Source organism: Hermetia illucens, chromosome 1 (assembly GCF_905115235.1).
Source record: "Hermetia illucens chromosome 1, iHerIll2.2.curated.20191125, whole genome shotgun sequence".
Lineage (NCBI taxonomy): Eukaryota > Metazoa > Arthropoda > Insecta > Diptera > Stratiomyidae > Hermetia > Hermetia illucens.
This window is the reverse complement of record NC_051849.1, coordinates 85,626,240-85,645,274: the sequence shown is the minus strand read 5'-3', so window position 1 is coordinate 85,645,274 and position 19,035 is coordinate 85,626,240. Positions and strand designations below refer to the sequence as shown.

Genomic DNA, 19,035 nt, shown 5'->3' with positions numbered 1-19,035 from the left:
TATTTTTACTGACCGATCAGTCGTTTTTTCTTGGCGAAAACTGAGCTGTGAGTATATTTAAGTGTAGAACTATCCCATTTGTATGTAGCCCGTTATGTATATGCATGCAGTATGTCTGATTACCCACTTTAGTGTGATATTGATATTCAGTTGCAGTAAATTTACACGGTAACCTTATTACTAATAGTGTGTTTTGATCAAACTCGGGGATAATATACTCCATATTATATTTTATACTACTACCAACTTTTATATTTTTGGGATAAACTTAAGGGGGGTTTACTCAATTTCCCTAAAAATATGGTAATATATTATACTATTATTAACTTAATTTGAAGGGATATCGATATGGAGAGTATTTTGGGGCCTGGGTACCATATAGAGCTTCATAATTTTTTTCAGATTTTTCGGTTGGGTAGTTTCTGAGAATGAATCCGTTAAATAAATCATCACTTTCCACCCCTTCCACTTCCCGCCTTTCTAATAAATGTCAAAACTAAGACCGGCTTCGAAAAGTACTAATCGAGACCTTTCATTTGATATCCCACATGACTATATTCAGTGAAAAAAATTTGTACACTCCTCCTTTTACATGAATGGGGACACCCCCCTAAATCGCAACGTAGAAGAATATCACTGACTACAGTTCAGACCACTTGGCATGCATGACTCCGCAATCAGGGGACGGAGGAAAGCATACGGAGGCACGCAAACGGCAATCATAAGCTTACTGCTGGCGGCTGGTAAAGTAAAAGTAGGTTGGATGGTTTCCCGACTCAGGGAGCAGGTGCCCCACAAGCGCTACTTTAGATGCCTGGAATTTGACCGCATAGCGGCAAAATGCACCGGTGACCGTGACAGATCAAAAAGTTGGGGGAAGATCATATGTCCAGGGAGTGCAAGGCTGAGTCTGAATGTATGCTTTGCAAGGAGAAAAAGGGAGTCGACTGTCGGTACATTGGAGGCAGTAGCAAATGCCCAGTGTTTAGGAGAGCCTTGAATGCAGTAGAAATTAGGTTGATACAAATCAACCTCAACTACTGCGAGACAGCGCAAGACTTTCTCTCGCAGACCATCTATGAGAAGGGAATCGAAGCTGCCATAATCAACGAGCCTTATCGGAATAATAAGAGTGGACTGCAGATGCAACTGGCAAGGCGGCAATATGGGCGTGTGGACATCAAGCCATTCAAGAAGTGATGGAGTTTCCAGAAGTTGGATTCATCTGGGCAAAAATAGCTGGTATCTATATATATAGTTGCTATGTCCCACCAAGCTCGACGATAGCAGAATTCAAAGGAATGCTAGGTATGCTAGTCTTGGATGCAACAAGTCGAAACCCCAAGATTATAGCGGGTGGTTTCAACGCGTGGGCCGTGGATTGGGGCAGTCGCACTACGAATACCAGGGGCCGTATCCTGCTCGAGAATATGGGCCATGTGTCGATGGGCTGGTCCCTGAAAAAGTTTGAAGAGGATGCATTCATAGAGATGCTATTAATAATAATAACAATCGTTGGCGCAACAATCCAATTGGGAGGCCAAAATCCCGGTGGTGCGGCAGAGCAAATGATGGGACGCATAATAAGAGCATGCGATGCTGCTATGCTGAGGCGCTCAAACTATTGGTGGAATGAAGAGATGGCGGTGTTACGGGATGCATGTTTTCGTGCTAAAAGTATCTGCCAACGATCTATAGGAAGACCGGACTCCGACGAGAAACGGCTAGCATATGTGAACCTTCGAGGTAGGCTTAAGCAGGCTATACGAACCAACAAGCGAGAATACTTGAAGGAACTTTGCGCAGAGGCAGACCAAAGCCCCTGGGGAACAGCGCACAGGATGGTTATAAAGAAGATGAGAGAGCGAACACCACAACTGACCTGCCCGCATTTTCTGCTCGATATCGTGATGGCGAAGCCGAATAAGCACCCACGACACCCATTATCATACCGACCGAGATGCCTCATCAGCACGGCAGGAAAAATGCCCGAAAGGGTCATCTATAACAAACTGCTCCTTATCATTGAATATAAGGATGTACAATAGGAGCGACAATTTGGATTTCGTCAAGCCCACTCAACGATCGACGCCGTAGACGTTGTTTTGAAGCTGGCTCGAGACGCGATGCCGTCTAAAAAATGGGGGTTTGAAGCAGTACACCGTCACCGCAGGAGTACCACAGGGCTCAGTGTTGGGTCCTCTCCTGTGGAACGTGATGTACAATGGGATCCTTGTCCTTCCCGTGCCAAAGGAGGCCACGATAATCGGTTTCGCAGAGGATCGAACTGTGGTTGTCGTCGCGAAACAACCTGATGTACGCTAATGAAACCATTAGCGCTATACAAGCGTAGCTGGAGATGGTTCAGCTTGACCTTGCGGAACAAAAGGCGGAGGGGATTGATTAATAATCGTAGGAAAAGGAATACGGTTAATATTCGCGTTGGTAATCACGTCATCACTTCGAAACCAGTTATCAAATACCTAGGAGCGATGATTGACGCTAAAATCAATTATTGAAGAGTGGATCCAGCGACGATATGGCGAGATTTACGACCATCTGACGCAATTCCTGTCAGGACATGGTAGTTACAGGAAGTAGCTGCACCAGTTCAGGCTGGATGATTCTCCCTTTTGTCCTGAATGTGGTTGCACATCCGAGGACTCGGAGCATGTTATGTTCCACTGTCCACGATTTTTCTCAGAAAGGAGGAATCTGGAAAACTCCCTGAAAACCAACCTAAGCCCCCAGAACATCGTCGAGGAGATGTTGAAGTCGGAGGGAAACTGGTGTGCGGTAAACTCCGCAATCAAAAGAATACAGGAGGAACTTGGAAAAGCGGAGCGCGCAAGGAGGACGCAAAGGACGGACGGCTTGGGCACTTAAAGCGCAGTCCACCCCCCGAAGTAATGCGTTGCGCCGGTTGCGCGGGGAAGGAAGAAGGAGAATGTGGGGGTGGTTTTAGTGGGTGAGAATCGCACTCGCTGCTGCAACCTGGCGTGGCAGTGTCTTTGTAAGATTTCCACCTCCATCCATAAAAAAAAGACGGACAGATAGACAGCCATTGAACCGATTTTAATAAGGCTTTGTTTGCAAAACAAAATATCTGATAGGCGTATGTGAATATGGCGTGAAAGGAATATAAGGCTCTTCACTAGAAACCTTATACCGACTTTCAAACATGGTGGCGGTTCCGTAATGGTTTGGGGAAGTTTTGCTGCTTCTGGTGTCGGCACTTTACACTTTGTCCATGGTATAATGGATGCCAAACAATGCATTCAAATTTCAAAAGCTAATTTGCATTAGAGTGCCCGAAATTTGAACCTCCACAGAAAGTATAATATATATTTCAGCAGGATAATGATCCAAAACATACTGCACTTAATACGCCCCTTTGGTTGCTTTATAATTGTTGAAAACGGTTGAATACGCCTCCACAAAGTCCCGACATTAATTTCATAGAAAATTTAAGGTCTATTTTTAAGAAAAAATTAAAATATTATAACATAAAGAGCACAAAAGACCTTAAGATCGTTTTGCGTACAGAGTGGGAAAAAAATTCACCAAATTTAACAAAAAAATTAGTTGAACCTATGCCAAATAGGCTTAAGGCAAAACAGAAAGGGCACCCAATAAATTACTAAAAATTAAATTATGTTACGTTTTTTTAATCCAATTTAGTGTACGAATACGAATTTTGTTTGGATCAGAATATGAAATGTTGTTTTTTTTAAGGTTTTGTTTGCAAAATTTATTAAAATCGGTTCAATGTCTGTCTGTCTGTCTGTCTGCCTGTTCCATGCACTTTTCGCAGAAACGGCTATACCGATTGACACGAAATTTGATGAGAAGGTGGGACCCCCAGACATGCAGTGAGTGATATCCTTCTACGTTGAGATTTAGGGGGGTCCCCATACATGTAAAAGGGGGGTGTACAATTTTTCATGTGGGAAGGGAGGAAGGGAAACCCTCATGCACTTTCTCTGCGATTGCCCAACTCTGGCTCGAGTCAGGCTGCGGACACTGGGTAAACCATTCTTTGGGGACCTCAGTGAGATTTCTAGCTGCAGGGTCAGAGAGCTGCTTTCCTTCGTGAATGCTACGGGCTGGCTCTGAAGATCCGAGTCAGCTGGACTTCTCTGTTCCTATAACAACAGTCACGATCTTAGGAGTTTGTGGCATCAAAACGGCGCACCAAAGCGCTAATTGGGCTCCTCGGAGCGGCCACTGATACCTACCTACCTACCCCATTGTCATGTGGGCTATCAAATGAAAGGTCTCGGTTAGTACTTTTCGAAGCCGGTCTTAGTTTGGAGATTTGTTAAAAAGGCGGGTAGTGGGAGGGGTGCAAAGTGATGATTTCTTTAACGGAGCCATTCTCAGAAACTACCCAACCGAAAAATCTGAAAAAAAATCATGAAGCTGCCTCTATAGGGTGCCCAAGCCTCAAAATACTACCCATATCGATATTTCTTCAAATTGTGTTGATGATAGTATATAACCATATTTTTGGAAAAATTGCGTAAGGGGTTTAAGTTTATCCCAGAGCTATAAAAGTTGGTGATAGTATAAAATATAATATGAAGCATATCGTCCCCAAGTTTGATCAAAATCATACTATTAGTAACAAAGTTACAGTAGGAGTTGTCTTTACCGTGTAAATTTACAACCCGAAGTACTAAATCTGATATGCTAAATGCATATTCTTAACAGGCTACGCACAAATGGGATAGTTCTACACTCAAATATACTCACACATACTCACGCAAACAAAACCTTTCATACCTGAAGCGCTCAGCTTCCGGTTTCCCGACTTGTTTTAGGGTTTTTTTGTAATACATAGATATATGCAAAGAGGGGATTCAAACATTTTTTTCACCGGTTATAGTGTAGGGTATCAAATGAAAATTCTCTCTCTGTACTTTCCGAAACTGACATTAGTTTTGGCGTGAATTGCAAAGTCCGTGAGTAAGGAGTCAAAATGTACGTACTTAAAATGAGACAGGACTCATTTTCGGAAACTACCCAACTTAAAAATCCGAAAAAAATCAGGGTGGAGCGCCTAGATGAAATCTAGGCGTCAAAATATGTCCCATTCCGATATCTGCTTAAATAAACTTACTAATAGGATATTACCACTTTTTAGAAATTTACTGGAAAACCCTCCTTAAATTCATTCTAAGCCTTCCAGCATAGAGGACAATATTTCCTATATACGTGCTAAACTTCATGGAAAAAGGCCATTAATGCCAAAGTTATAACAGTTCAAACTTAGCAATTTCACGGGAATTTACTGGTTCCAAAGCCACGCAAATAAGATAGTGACGTCATAATTAACCGGAATAATTGACACTCTCGTGAAATATTGAAGTCGCATTTATGAAGAATGTGTGTTTGTGTATGTGTGTGTGTGTACTGTGAAATCTAAGCCTCGAGAGATGTCCCATTCCGATATCTGCTCAAATAAACTTACTAATAGTATATTAACTTTTAGAAATTGTCTAAAAAAACTCCCCTTAAGTTCATTCTAGGAATACTAATTTTGCACTGGCATAGAGAGTAGCATCGTACATACGCGTGCCAAGTTTCATGAAAATCCAACTATTAGTGCCAAAGTTATAGCAGTTCAAACTTGTCAATTTCGTACGAATGACGTCATAATTAACGAGAATAATTGACATTCGAGTGAAATATTAACATTCCATTCAAGAAGAATCTAATTCTCCCCAACCCTTTTTAAGGTTTTGTGTAAAACAAAACGGGGGTCTGTCTGTCCGTCTGTCTGTCACATGCATTTTTATCCAAAACGGCTAAACCGATCCAAACGAAATTTGGTGGACAGATGGGAACTATGAAATCCCACGCATACAGCGAGTGGCATAAATTTAGGTGGAGTTTAAAGGGGGCTCCCCATACATGCAAAGGGGGGATTCAAAAATTTTTTTCACCGGATATAGTTGTGTAGGGTATCAAATGAAAGGTCTCGATTTGTACTTTCCGAAACTGACATTAGTTTTGGCATAAATTGCAAAGTGCGTGAGTAAGGAGTCAAAATGTACGCATTTGAAGTGAGACAGGACTTATTTTCGGAAACTACCCAACCTAAAAATCCGAAAAAAATCAAGGTGGTGCGCCTAGATGAAATCTAGGCCTCCAAATATGTCCCATTCCGATATCTGCTCAAATAAACTCACTAATAGTATATTACTACTTTTTAGAAATTTACTGAAAAACCCCCCTTAAATTCATCCTAGAACTTCCGAATTTTGTACCAGCATAGGGGACAATATTTCATGTGCTAAATTTTCATGTGCTAAATTTTCATGTGCTAAATTTCATGGAAATCAGGCAATTAACGCCAACCTAACTATTACTACTTTTTAGAAATTTACTGAAAAACCCCCCTTAAATTCATCCTAGGACTTCCGAATTTCGTATGAGCAGAGAGGACAATATTTTGTACATACATTTCGTAGAAATCTGGCAATTAACGCCAAAGTTATAGCAGTTCAAACTTAACAATTTCGCGCGAATTTACCGCTTCCAAAGCCATGCAAATCAGATGCTGACGTCATAATTACCCGGAATAATTGACATTCGCGTGAAATATTAAAGTCGCATTTATGAAGAACCTACTTATCTGCAGCACTTTTTAAGATTTTGTGTAAAACACTTATGTGAAATCTAATCTTCGAGAGATCCTATTCCGGTATCTGCTCAAAAAATTTACTAATAGTATATTATCAATTTTTAGAAATTGACTTAAAAGCTTCCCTTAAGTTCATCCTAGATATACCACATTTTGCACCGACATAGAGAACAGTCTCGTGCATACACATGCTAAGTTCCATGAAAATCCAACTATTAGTGTCAAAGTTATAGAAGTTCAAACTTATCAATTTCGTGCTAATTAACATTTTGTGTAAACACAAAACCTTATTAAAATCGGTTTACTCTCTGTCTGTCTGTCCGTCTGTCTGTCTGTCTGTCCGTCACACGCATTTTTCTCGGAGACAGTTATAGCGATTGACACCAAATTTGGTAGAAAGGTGGGAACTGTGAACGCTCACGCATACAGTGAATTACATCCTTTTACGTCAAATTTAAGGGGGGGTCTCCATACATGCAAAAGGGGGGTGTAAAATTCTTTTTCATCAAATATAGTCATGTGGGGTATCAAATTAAAGGTCTCGATTAGTACTTTTCAAAGCCTTTTCTTAGTTTTGTCATTCGTTGGAAGGGTGGGGAGCGCGGGGGGTTGAAAGTGATCACTTCTTTAAGGGGGCCATTCTCAGAAACTACCAAACCCAAAAATCTGAAAAATATCAGGAGGCTGCCACCGTATGGTGCCTGGGCTCCGAAATACCTTCCATGCCGATATCTGTTTAAATAAAGTTAATAATAGTATATTACTACAATTTTTTGTAATTGGTTAAAAACCCCCCTTAAGTTCATCCTAGTACCATGAAATTTTGCAGTGATATAGGCTATAATATAGAGCATGATCTTTGGTGGAAATCGCACTATTACTAACAAAGTTATAATACCTCAAATTTGTTGCTTCTTTGAAAATTGAAGACTATGAATGTCAATATCACCCGAAAGTGGATACTCTCACATAATATATGGATATATTACGTGCTACGTACTAAGAAATACACAAAACCTTTCGTACCTGAAGCGTCCAGCTTCCGGTTTCCCGACTTGTTTATATTTGATGTTGGTTAAATTGTTGGCATTTGCTAATAATATTAAACTCAGAGCGTGAAGCGCATGAGGTTGACCATTATCAACACAGGGCTTTCCATCAAATGATTTATTTAAATCGCTTTCTAGAAAATAGAGGGCAATGGAATTTTTAGCTATATTACACGGAGCTGTCGTGCACTCGTCGCTCCTCACATCTTTTTCTTTTTCTTCAGCCTTGCTTACCATTGCTTTCGATGTTCTGATCAATACTGGTTGTTGAATTCTCGTTAGCGTGAATTACGTGACCACGCCTCTCTTGCAGTTTTCCCACGATCGATGCAAACCCATATCGATGGCGGATATCCTCATTTCAGACGTAATCAAAACGTGTCACGCCACCAGTGCAATGCAACATCTTCGTCCCCATTACCGCAAGACGCCGTTCATTGTCCTTTATAGTCGGCCAACACTCACAACTATAGAGAGCGGCAGACGGACGACCTTGAAGTAAATTTTAGATTTGGGACGTGCGCTGATACGTCGATCACAAAGAACACCAGTTGGGGAATGCCCAGGTTGCGTTAATGCGGGAAACAATGTCATTACGCAGTTCTCCATTGGCTGATATCATTGACTCGAGATATTTAAATCTCTGAGTTCTGGCAATGGCAGTAACCTTCCCAGAACTGAACGATTTCAATATCTCGGGTCAATGCTATAAGCCAATGGAGAACTACGTTATGCTCCTCACATAGGGAAACACAAAACCTTTTATACCTGAAGCGTCAAGCTTCCGGTTTCCCGACTTGTTTATGTTTGAAATATTTTTTTATGTTTGTATATTACTGTTTTCAATAAACAATGTTAGTCCTTGTAATAGTTGCTCACTTTTATTTAATTTCGTCTGGTATTTTACAGGCACTCTCCAAATTATTCCTTAGAATGATGGTGAACGAATACGAATTTTGCAAAGTGTATATTTATGGCAATATACGCAAATACATGCGTAATAATCATCCCCACTTGTATTCCTTTATGATCTTTTCTTTGAACCTAAAAAAAATCTTAAAAAAAGCCCCTTTTTTAGACTTTTCCAATGTTGTTACCCCCTCAATTGTAAACTTTCTTTCCGTTCAAGGTACTTTATTATTTTTTTTTTTTAATAAATCGGGTATGATAAACAGACAGATATTGAATGCAGACATTGTTCTACATAAAACGTAACATATTACTCCCAACTTCCTACTTTTCTAACCTACAAGCCTTTTTTTTTTATTTTCTACTCGTCGCTTAATTGTCTACATTTGACGCAACCCTACAAACCAGCCAGCTGTTCACTAGCAACAAAACCGAATCGCACTCGTCAACATTCATCAGTTGATGTTGATCGCTTGCGGAGTGGGTTGGTGTGTCTGGTTTGCGCTAGAAAGTTGATCTCGTGTGTTTCTGGGAGTACGCGTCCAGTCCTTCGATCGATCCATTGTTCAGTTGTAATTTGGGACTTGGCGTGCAATTTGTTTTTTGCTCGCTAATCGGAGAAGTGTGTCAGTAAAAGTTCAGTGAAATAATCAAAGCCGCACGCGCCTGATAGTAACCGGTCAGAGGCAGCTACTGGACGTAGACCGTCGAGAAAAGGGCGGATGTGCGAAAGTTTCTTGTTCAGAAAACTTTGTTTTCGATAATTGATTGGATTTATTAGTGCAGTGGATTTTCACAGACTATTCTAGCAGCAGAGTGGATTAAGCAATTGCATATCAGTGTGGAAAAGGGAAATATAAGTCAGAGAACGGAAATACGGGGGCATCGATCTGTTCGATCATTTTGCAGAGGAAATAAAACTTCGTCTTCAAGATTTCATTAAGGTGAGTGCACGCTATCTAAATATCGAGATTCCCTCTCCTGCTGCATTTAAGTTGGAGGAGAAAAATTGTGTACTCAATCTCCAAATCGCCAACTGTTCCCAAAGATTTTGCGTACAGTTACGCGCTGTTGCACTTTCGTTTCAAATTTGTAATTCTCTGGAGCTTAGCACACATCAGTGCAGCGTCTTGGGTCCGGAGCTCATTGTAATTGTGAGCCAATGCACAGATAGAAACGATTACTTTGCAAATTAGTAATTAGTCATGGGGCGATGAATTGCTTCTCGCCGGCCGAGATCCATTGCGGATATAGCGGGCTTCTCTTCGACCGGAAAGTCACAGCCATTGGGGCTAGAGTATCTTAGCCGTAACTCCGCATAGAAATAGATTGCGTTACTTTGAAGCGAGAACAATCGCAGGATGTTCCAGATATGAATTTTACCATTGACTTGTAATGAGTTGGGAATTCTTAGTCTTGGGGTGTTATCATAATAAATATGCATAAAATATGCCCAATGCCCTTATCTTATGTCTCAGGCGAGCAGAGTAGCAAATATGTTGTTTACGCTGCTAAGTAAGCAAATTTTACGTATTCGTAACCTTTCGAAGGACGTCCCCTTCCTGGCCCGATTCTGCACAAAGAATCGATCCCTAATTACTAATCATTTAATTATTTACATTATCTTTCTGTGAAAAATAGATAATTTATTTTGTAAAAACTCGTTATTAGGTGTCTAAAGATTATTACAAGGAGTCCTTCCACTTTTTGGGACTCTCTAATGTACAGGTTTGTCTTGCGTACTAAGGGTAAATCAGACTATTTTTCTAGTACAGTTGAAATACTTGCCAGAGTTTTAACTTCAATAGTTACTAATGTTGCCGTGAACTTCACACTAAGAAAGTTTGCCTCCAATTCCGAAGGGAAACCCAAATGGCCTTTTTGAAATCTAGTTGAAATCTTGGTATTTACACCTCATACAATACCAATTTAACGTTTTTGTCGGCCTTTTTCCTAATCTATTATTTCAAAGGAATTCATGGTAAACCCCAGGTTATCAATTCAATTTATCAAATTTATTTCTAAAAGTTGGTTTTTGATGTTTTTGGGATGCTCTTGAGAGCACTAGATGCAGTCTCAAACCAGTAGCTCTTGAATTTACTATAGTATAACGAAACGATTTTTCCCAGCATCGCATCTAGATATTATAGCATGCACATAATTGTTGGGAGTTATTTTCCCACTATGGCTCAAAGAAAAAATTTCACAATGTTAAACAATGTGCAGCAGGCAAAACAGCATTTTATTAACTGGAGGACCATCATTTTTGACTTATAACTAACGACGGTACCTTAACAGCAGAAGCTGGACCTAAAGTTCAACTAAATTATCATAAAAATGCTGGAAACTTAAGTTCATGTCTGCGTGATGAATCTGTTGATTGGCTGAAAAGAAAACAGTCATTATGTATGGCTTAGAGGGGTGGAAGAGATGAGAAGAAGGAGAGAAGAGGAGATAAGCAAGGGAAGGTTTGTGTACAAGTGAAGACGTCATCCCTTGCGGTTTGACGTACTTAGAAGGAAAGCATGCTCCTTTGTAGAAAATGACTCTACCATCAGAGTCAAAAATTCGATGTTCGTCAGCTAGACAAAGGAAATTTTGGGGAAACCAATTAGTTTGAAGATAGATGTTATTTACGCAATCGATTTGCGAGCAGTAAACTGTGACAGAGAGTACCTATCTTGAGAGATACCGACGAGGCAGATGTAGGGTAGAGAAAGACCGTCATTAACATGCTTGGACTAATCGCTTATCCAGAAAGCTAAGGATTAGTTTTGCTAAATATAGGTGAAAAGAAAGGTTTCGAACAAGTTAGTGAACTAAACCGTGCCACCAGACTGAATCAATGGTTTTTTTATATCCACCAGATAAAAATTTGTTGTTTAGGCCTACAAAGAAATCGGATTTGTGGCAAAGGAGGTCATCTTCGACCGAATTTTCAATGGATCGCGAACTGAAAGTAAAATATTTTAAAGTTTCAATGCCAGTGATCGCCAAGAATACAGGTTTCCATAACTCGTCCAAAAATGTTGAGCGCTTTAGAAAGAATTGAAATTGGTCTGTAACTTTCCAGTAAAAGGGGGCTTTCCCCGTTCTTAGGAATTGGAATAATGCGAACATTGTTCTAGTTTCCAGTTTTGCAGTGGTGATGATTGATGAAAGGAATGGGCTAATGAATTGAAATAATAAAACTTGTTGTTTCTTTTTCGTTGGTGTGGTTATTTATTCTTGCAAATACCGATATTTCGGGAACCACTTGTTCCCTTCATCAGTGCAAACAACAACAAGTTTTATTATTTCAATTAATTAATCGTTGGAAACACCGCATAATTTCACTCTGGGCTAATGAATTTGCAGCATTTCTTAAGGACGATTTTGTCGAAATCATTTTATTACACTTAATTATATAAGAAATAATTTCTGGTTTGGTCAAATTAAGACTTGGTGTGATACCGAGGCAGATTAATAGAAAAGTGTGGACATTTTGCTAGAAGAAATTTTCAGTGCGGAAATTGTATTGTTGACTTCCCTTTGGAAACTGCGTTTGTCAGATGAAGATGAGATATTATGGTCTTGAAAAAAGTTGTCAGAGACGAGTTGAGCTTTTTCGGGGGGAACTTAGGGATACATATTTAGGGAGGATAAAGGGAAAGGAAAGGATAATTAGGAATATCAATATTAGAGGTGATAAGAAAATGGTCTAAATGTTTTGCCCGGGAGGGATCTACGGCTGTTGTGATTGGGTTTTCAAACTAGAAAGGATGTTTCACATTAATGTCTTCTCCTCCGCTTCTGCCAATGTTCGTAGTTGGGAAGACCAAAGTGCAACCATGCTGGAAAAGTCAAAAGAGATCAAGAATTTAATTTGATTCAGACGGTAGATTGATGGTTATAAATCTTGTCGCAATTTTTAATTCTAAAGGTGGTGGTAGACGGAAGAGTTGGGAAATTTTGACGTAAAGAGTATCTCGCAGTATCTCGTGCAGATGTACCTCAAAGGTTTGGATCGTTGCGATCAGTATGGTACAGATTGTAATTTGGAAAAGAAGGTTTATAGCTGTAGTGAAGTTTAGCCTTCGCAGAAGACGATAATAGTGGGCTCGTATTTCTCTAAGAAGAGCTAACATGCATGCCTGTGGACACGGCCAATAATTAAATTAACGTTCGGTTCGATAATTGAAAGCATTTAAAGTTTTAATGAGTGTATTAAACATTTAAAGTATTTTGTTCGGGATATGAGGCAAGAAATTCTGAAGAAAAACTGGAATATGTCCCTTGGAGCCATATTGGGAGAGTGGTTGCCGTTGCTTCCGACAGTGTCAGCGAATGATACTAACAGACTGCGACTGGGGGACTGTAGACGGTGCACAGTTTTAACGCAACGATTATCTAAGTTTCATGACGCTGGCAGTTTTTACACTGTAGCAGCTATTTGTTCCGAATGCGTTCGAAACAGGTAGAGAATGGGATGGTCAATAGCTCGTATCCCTGCAAGGTGATCATCATTAAAGGGAGATTGAAAGTGATTAGTCGTAATCGAGGATTTGGTTTTCGGTTTTAGCCCGAGTGGTCCAAAAGGCTGGGACGAAAGAATACTACTTACTTTTATGTGATTGGCCGTCTCTAATAATTTCATATGCCGTGTCGGTGCGATTTACGTCTCGAATGAGGAGGCTGGCCATTTTATTCGAAGAGAGAGTTTACAAATAAAATTACTTTCCATAAGGGGTTTCTTTGTTGCAAAGTAATCCTCCTCATTTGTAAGGAGGGTCTGGTGAGAAACGGTCATGATATTTAATTAAACAATCACTAGTTAATGAAGGGTCTTGATTTGCTGAAATTCACTGGGGAAATCACTAACAACTGAAGAAGGAATCTTTTCGCTTACCTTGCGAATTGGTGACTTCGATGACTTTGATTGTTGCTGCTTGGCAATGAAGTTCTGGGATGAAATTGGGCGTAGCAATAATTTGGTGGTTAAAGATTTAAATGTTGGTGCGGTTGCTTGTTAGATGGTGTGACAGATTTTACGGCATTTCCTACCACCTAGCTTATGTCTAAAGAACAGGACTTTTACGCTATTCCTTATACGGTGTATTTTAAGGAGTCTATTGATAATTTTAAGCCTCAGTAATATAGCACTGAATTCCATAATACGAATTAGTTATTTTGTTAGTGTCTTTATGTGTCTATGAATTTCGATCGGAGCTAAAAAAGGGTAAATAAAATAGTGAGTCCTAGTGACAGAGGCGGTGTTCATCAGCTGCTCCAATATCGCATAAGGATACGCCCCGACGTATTCCAAACTCCTTATTGTGGGATTTAACGTCAGACTATTTCTATGGAACGCCAAAAAAAAAAAATTCAGTAAAAACATTGCGTCATTTTCGGAAAATCCCTAAATTTAGAACTGTAGATAGTAGATAGGACGTAGGTATCATGGATGATAGCTTGTTATGATTAGAAACTTCTCGAAAGATCACATTAATTACATTGTACACATTTTGCTGAATATAAAAAATCTTCCGCTCCATGACTGCTGCAGTTTTTAACATTGGATTGAAAATTAATCCAGCGTGTTACTAAACGTATTCAAACATGATCTCAATGCGTTTTTAGAAATTTTAAGGTGTGGTGTGCATTTAGTACTGTACAATCAGGGCCAAGACAAAATCTAAACGGTGAGTGAGAATCGAAAAGATCCCAAAAGTTTATTTTCTGGAATTGTTATGGCTGCAATTTTGCAAGTTCCGCGCTCTTGGTGCTGATGCTGAAGAAAGGCCATATTGTCACCAAGGTGTAGTATGTTGCACCTCTATCTAACTTAAACTCTGTTAGATGAAGAAGAGGAGGGAGTATTTGGCAAATTAGGGAAGAGAACAGAATATTTGGAAGACTTCCATGGTATATTATTTTTGGGAGCATTTTACTTTTAGGAGTTCTGCAGATATACAATCCACATCGGCCGTTTTGTTCCTTGTTGGCATTCTCGGTGCGACTTCCTCCCGTATTTGTCCTTCATACTTGGATGCATGCATTATCGTATGTAGGATCTCCTTGAAGTGCTGGAGTCATCGTTTTTTTTAATCTGTTTTCCTCCTAAATTGGATGCTACGGATATTAAATTGAGCGTCTTAAAATGATCATTCATTCATTTTTAAAATTTGTTTTTCTAACGCATCGAAATATTTCTAGGCTATAGGCTTGAGGGCAGTGCATCGAATACTTAGGCATCGTTTTAATTTTTTCTACTCTATTGCCAATGTCATGAATATCCTTATTTCGGCGGGCTATGCCATCGATTTAATGCAACATCTTTGTCTACAAACAGCAATTGTGGTGCTCATTGTCTGTCTGATCCACCATTCGGATTGATAGAGCGCGACTGGGCAAACGGATATGCAACAAATTTTTAATTTCACTTAGGATGCAAATAAGTGCTTTAGAACACCACCCCGAGAAACTTAAAGTGCTTAGTTTAGAACACGTAACTGGCAGTGGTCATTCCGTTGGGATCGCTAGTCAGACACTGTTTTCTTAAAATTTCGATATCGTAGTGAAAAGTAATTCTATCGAGTTTTTTTACTTGTTCTGCCCCCCAGGCAGCTACGTAATAACCCCTTGGGTATGTATTGGGTTAACATTTGTCTATGACAAGATACAATTGGAATCTGAAACATTATGATAGCAAACAAATAATCTGCCCTGATATAATCACGAAGAGCCGACCCGCTTGTGAACGGGACAAAGGCTGAATAAAAAGAAGAAGATCGTTTTCTAAGGCTCTTGGGGGCTCCTCTCGCGGCCCTCGGAAAAAATCCTAAATTAATATTATCAAGTTAAATTTGAGCTTTCTATATAGTTTAGAGGAAATCCAGTAGCTTCAGGAAATTGATAGTCGGAATTAAGTTAAGTCAATCTTTGGTAATCTAAGTTATTTCGCACCCATTTAGCCCTAAATTGAGTCTTCATCCTTTTTATCAAAACATCGAATCATCCAAATATGAGATGGTATCAGATTTCACAGACGTAGGCTAGCTCCTTTTTAGACAACAAAAGTCCAAATTCATTTGCGAGTGTATGTACATATAAAGCATGTATTCATGATACACCTTCATGAAATAATCAGTTATAACCTATGAAAACGTAGCCTCCTTTTTAATCTAGAAACGCACAACCTAATCTCAATGCCACCCAACGCTTGCTCATCTGCTCTTGAACAGTTAACAATAACAAGTTCTAATGGACAGATGGCATACTTTGCCTTCAACAGATACACGCATCTATAACCTCATTCCATCCTACGAGTATACATATACTTTCGATTAAAGCCCGTTGATAATCATGAAACGAATCCCAAAAACTCTTCTGGGCCGAGAAATAACAATCTACTCATGATACAGCAGAAAAAGAAGATACGAAACATGGACCTCCGACAACAAATTCTGGTTGGCTTGTTTGATAACAGCAGCTGTCGCTTGTTGCCTGTCGCTTGCTCCTCAGTGCGTAGGCATTTTTTGTAACATCTCAAGCACGAAATATATTCATCACCTGCTTCCACTTGAGGTACGCAACAGGAAAGGTGAGAGTAATCTTTGTTGCGATATCCTCTGGAAATCCGAATCAATAGCTTAACTTGAGCTGCGAGTACGAAAAAAGAAATCAATTTTTGAACGCTTTCATGGAGCGTTAATATTTAGTAGCTTCACCCCATTATTCTCATTGAACATTGAGGCAAACGACTTCCGCACGTGATACAAACAACCGCCGGCAATTACAGTAGCAATGGGAGCAGCAGCATTTCTCCCATCTAATCGGATGTTCAGATAAAACGTCTGGGCTGAATTTTAAGACTTCTTATCTCGGGGTTAAGATCATCTGAGTAACTGGCGCGAGACAATGGGAAGATAAATTTCCACAAAACAGATTGTAGCCTATCCGGGAAATGTATTCTTTAGTTATTATTCCATTGTTAAGGCCTCTCAGGTATGAAATCTGAAAACGAAGTACCTGCTCTTTCCGAACGGTGGGAGATGAAGTAGCGGAAGTTTTCTCCGAATGTAGATATTTCTTTCAGAAAGCAACAGCAAGATGTATGTATGTGCATAGTGTTCATTAAACCCTTTATAACGGGAATAATGAAAATAATCATGATGGAAATAAGATATATGTGAAATGTTGACAGAGGTTCATGACAACTCCATGGGAACTGCAAGAATCGCTGGAAACTCGAATCGTACGGTAAAACAATCGTGTTTCGAACAATAATAATATTTATGCTCTCACGAAGACAGTTACTTTGTCAATTGTTTTACATTCTGTGGACATCCGTTGTCTAGTTAGCAGACGAGAGTCGGTGATGCGTAGGTGTATATCTTGAAGTGAACTCGATGTCTCAAGATTTCATATGGAACGAAGCGAATATAATGCCATCATAAACTGCTTAGTCACAATACTTTATAAGATGCGGAAGTGAAGGTTTTGTTTACTCGAAAAAACGGAATACAATGCAAACATTACTCTTCTCTTAATGTTTTCATAGAAAATTGAGTTCAAGTGGCTTTAGGCAGATCTTAAACTGTGTATGCGGTACATATGAAAAGTTATAGTGGCGAAACCGCATGCCTTATTAGGTTTATTGACTTGAATGTGCTTTTATTTTTTTACTGGAGGAGTCTGTAGGGGCAAATGGAACGGATGCTGAAAGAGGATTGAAGAGATTTCATTTAACTGAGGAATGACGAGGCATTTTTACTTACATCCGATTAAATCCAAATCGTTTTTATAAGCTCGCTATGTTCCGATGAACAAGTTACACGGCCAACATTATTTCCATTGATTGGGCTTCATAGATATTATTCTTCGAAGTTCCTTAAGGATTCTATGATTATAAGAATATCACAAAGCTAAACTTATTGTTTGCGAATACATATTGAAATGCAAATGTTTTGGTATTTATTCGCACTACACCATCTGACTTCATCAACTGATTTATCCAACCCTGACAACGCTTGTTCAATTGGAATTATTTTTGTCTCAGAATTAAATATATCCTGCCATGCTATAAATTAGTGCTCCTACATATAGCGAAGTGTCTTACATCGAGCATGTGATAAAGGTCTTAACAAATTCTCATCGCCCACAAAACGCACACCAAACTTCCGTCGACGGCAAACGACAACGTTTCTGCCCAAATAAAAATTAAGAATGTCCGTGTTCGAAGGCGGAAACAAGCTGTGATTACATGGGTACTGTAGATAACATCCAAATCCTGTTTTCCTAATAGTCCCATTATTCATCGACCGGCTCCGATAGAAACGATTACCGTTCCTGGCTGTTAATCTATAATCCTCCAAAAAATATCAACTGTTTTTTGTGAAATAGATTCTATCACTAATCGTCACACAATGAGCCGCGAGTTAGACCCTCTTCCTGTGATCTAGTGGAAACGCCGTACCTCCCTGACATTGTTAAGCTCGAAAAAGGAAGTGTGTGTTTTTGTTGGACGAAATGCGGATGAGGAAACCACTAAATTCTATGATGGCAACAACAGAAACACATTACACCCTCGGTATTATGACGACGATAGAGGCTGCTTTTGTGGTTGATGTAATTATGCATTTCCTTTTGGAAGACATTCATTCTGTCGGGATTTTGTGTACATTTGTACGAAGCTATTGCGTTTGCTTTTGAGCGAGCCTTTTAGTTTAAAATTTTGAATAATATAATACTCACAGAGCCCCATTCGTAATAGTCGTGCCATTTAAGAGTTTCCTCTCCGCGAGGTGGCTATAAAAGCATACGTTCCAAATAGTGTCGGACGTTTTCGTTAAAAGGAAGGCACGTACCATTAGCACCATGTTTACTCTACGACCACGAGCAGTTGTGGTCGGATGTTAAATTCTTTAGCCGTGCATATATTGTCTACCTTATTTTTACGGGTATTCAGAGGACCATACGTGGAAATGCGGGGGGAATAATGTAGATCCCCTTTTCACTTGATTCTAATTACTTTCACTTTCCGAATTGATTATTATCAAAGAGGCATAAGGCGGAGAGTAGCTTACATTATTATTGTTACTGTTCACTACCGACTAAATGAAACTTAATATTTGATGGGGTGTGTCACGTAATGAGTATCGAATATTTGTATGTTGGATGTTAAGTAAATAGTGGTCATGCATCATTTCCGGCTTATATATCGATAGGATTTGTTTGGTCTTTTAGTATCTAGTTCATTCCATTTCGGCTAAAATCATGCTGTTGTGTTTCGCCGGGATTCTGAAATTCTTTAGATACAACTTCACTTTGGTAAGTCCATTTTAAACTATTTCAATTTGTTATTGAATAATACGATAATTGGGATGACAATTAATTCTGCCATTCTGTGGAGTGAGGATTAGTTTTGACCGTAGTAAATGAAAGAGT

General features: G+C 39.5%; 1 protein-coding gene across 1 annotated transcript in view; it reads left to right on the top strand.

Moving 5' to 3' along the window:
- Window positions 1-9,052: 9,052 nt before the first annotated feature.
- LOC119646505 overlaps window positions 9,053-19,035 on the top strand; it is a 36,021-nt gene continuing 26,038 nt past the window's right edge. Inside the window, exon 1 of the mRNA XM_038046960.1 lies at window positions 9,053-9,551. The gene's annotated coding sequence lies outside the window, so the exon portion shown is untranslated. The remainder of the gene's footprint in view (window positions 9,552-19,035) is intronic.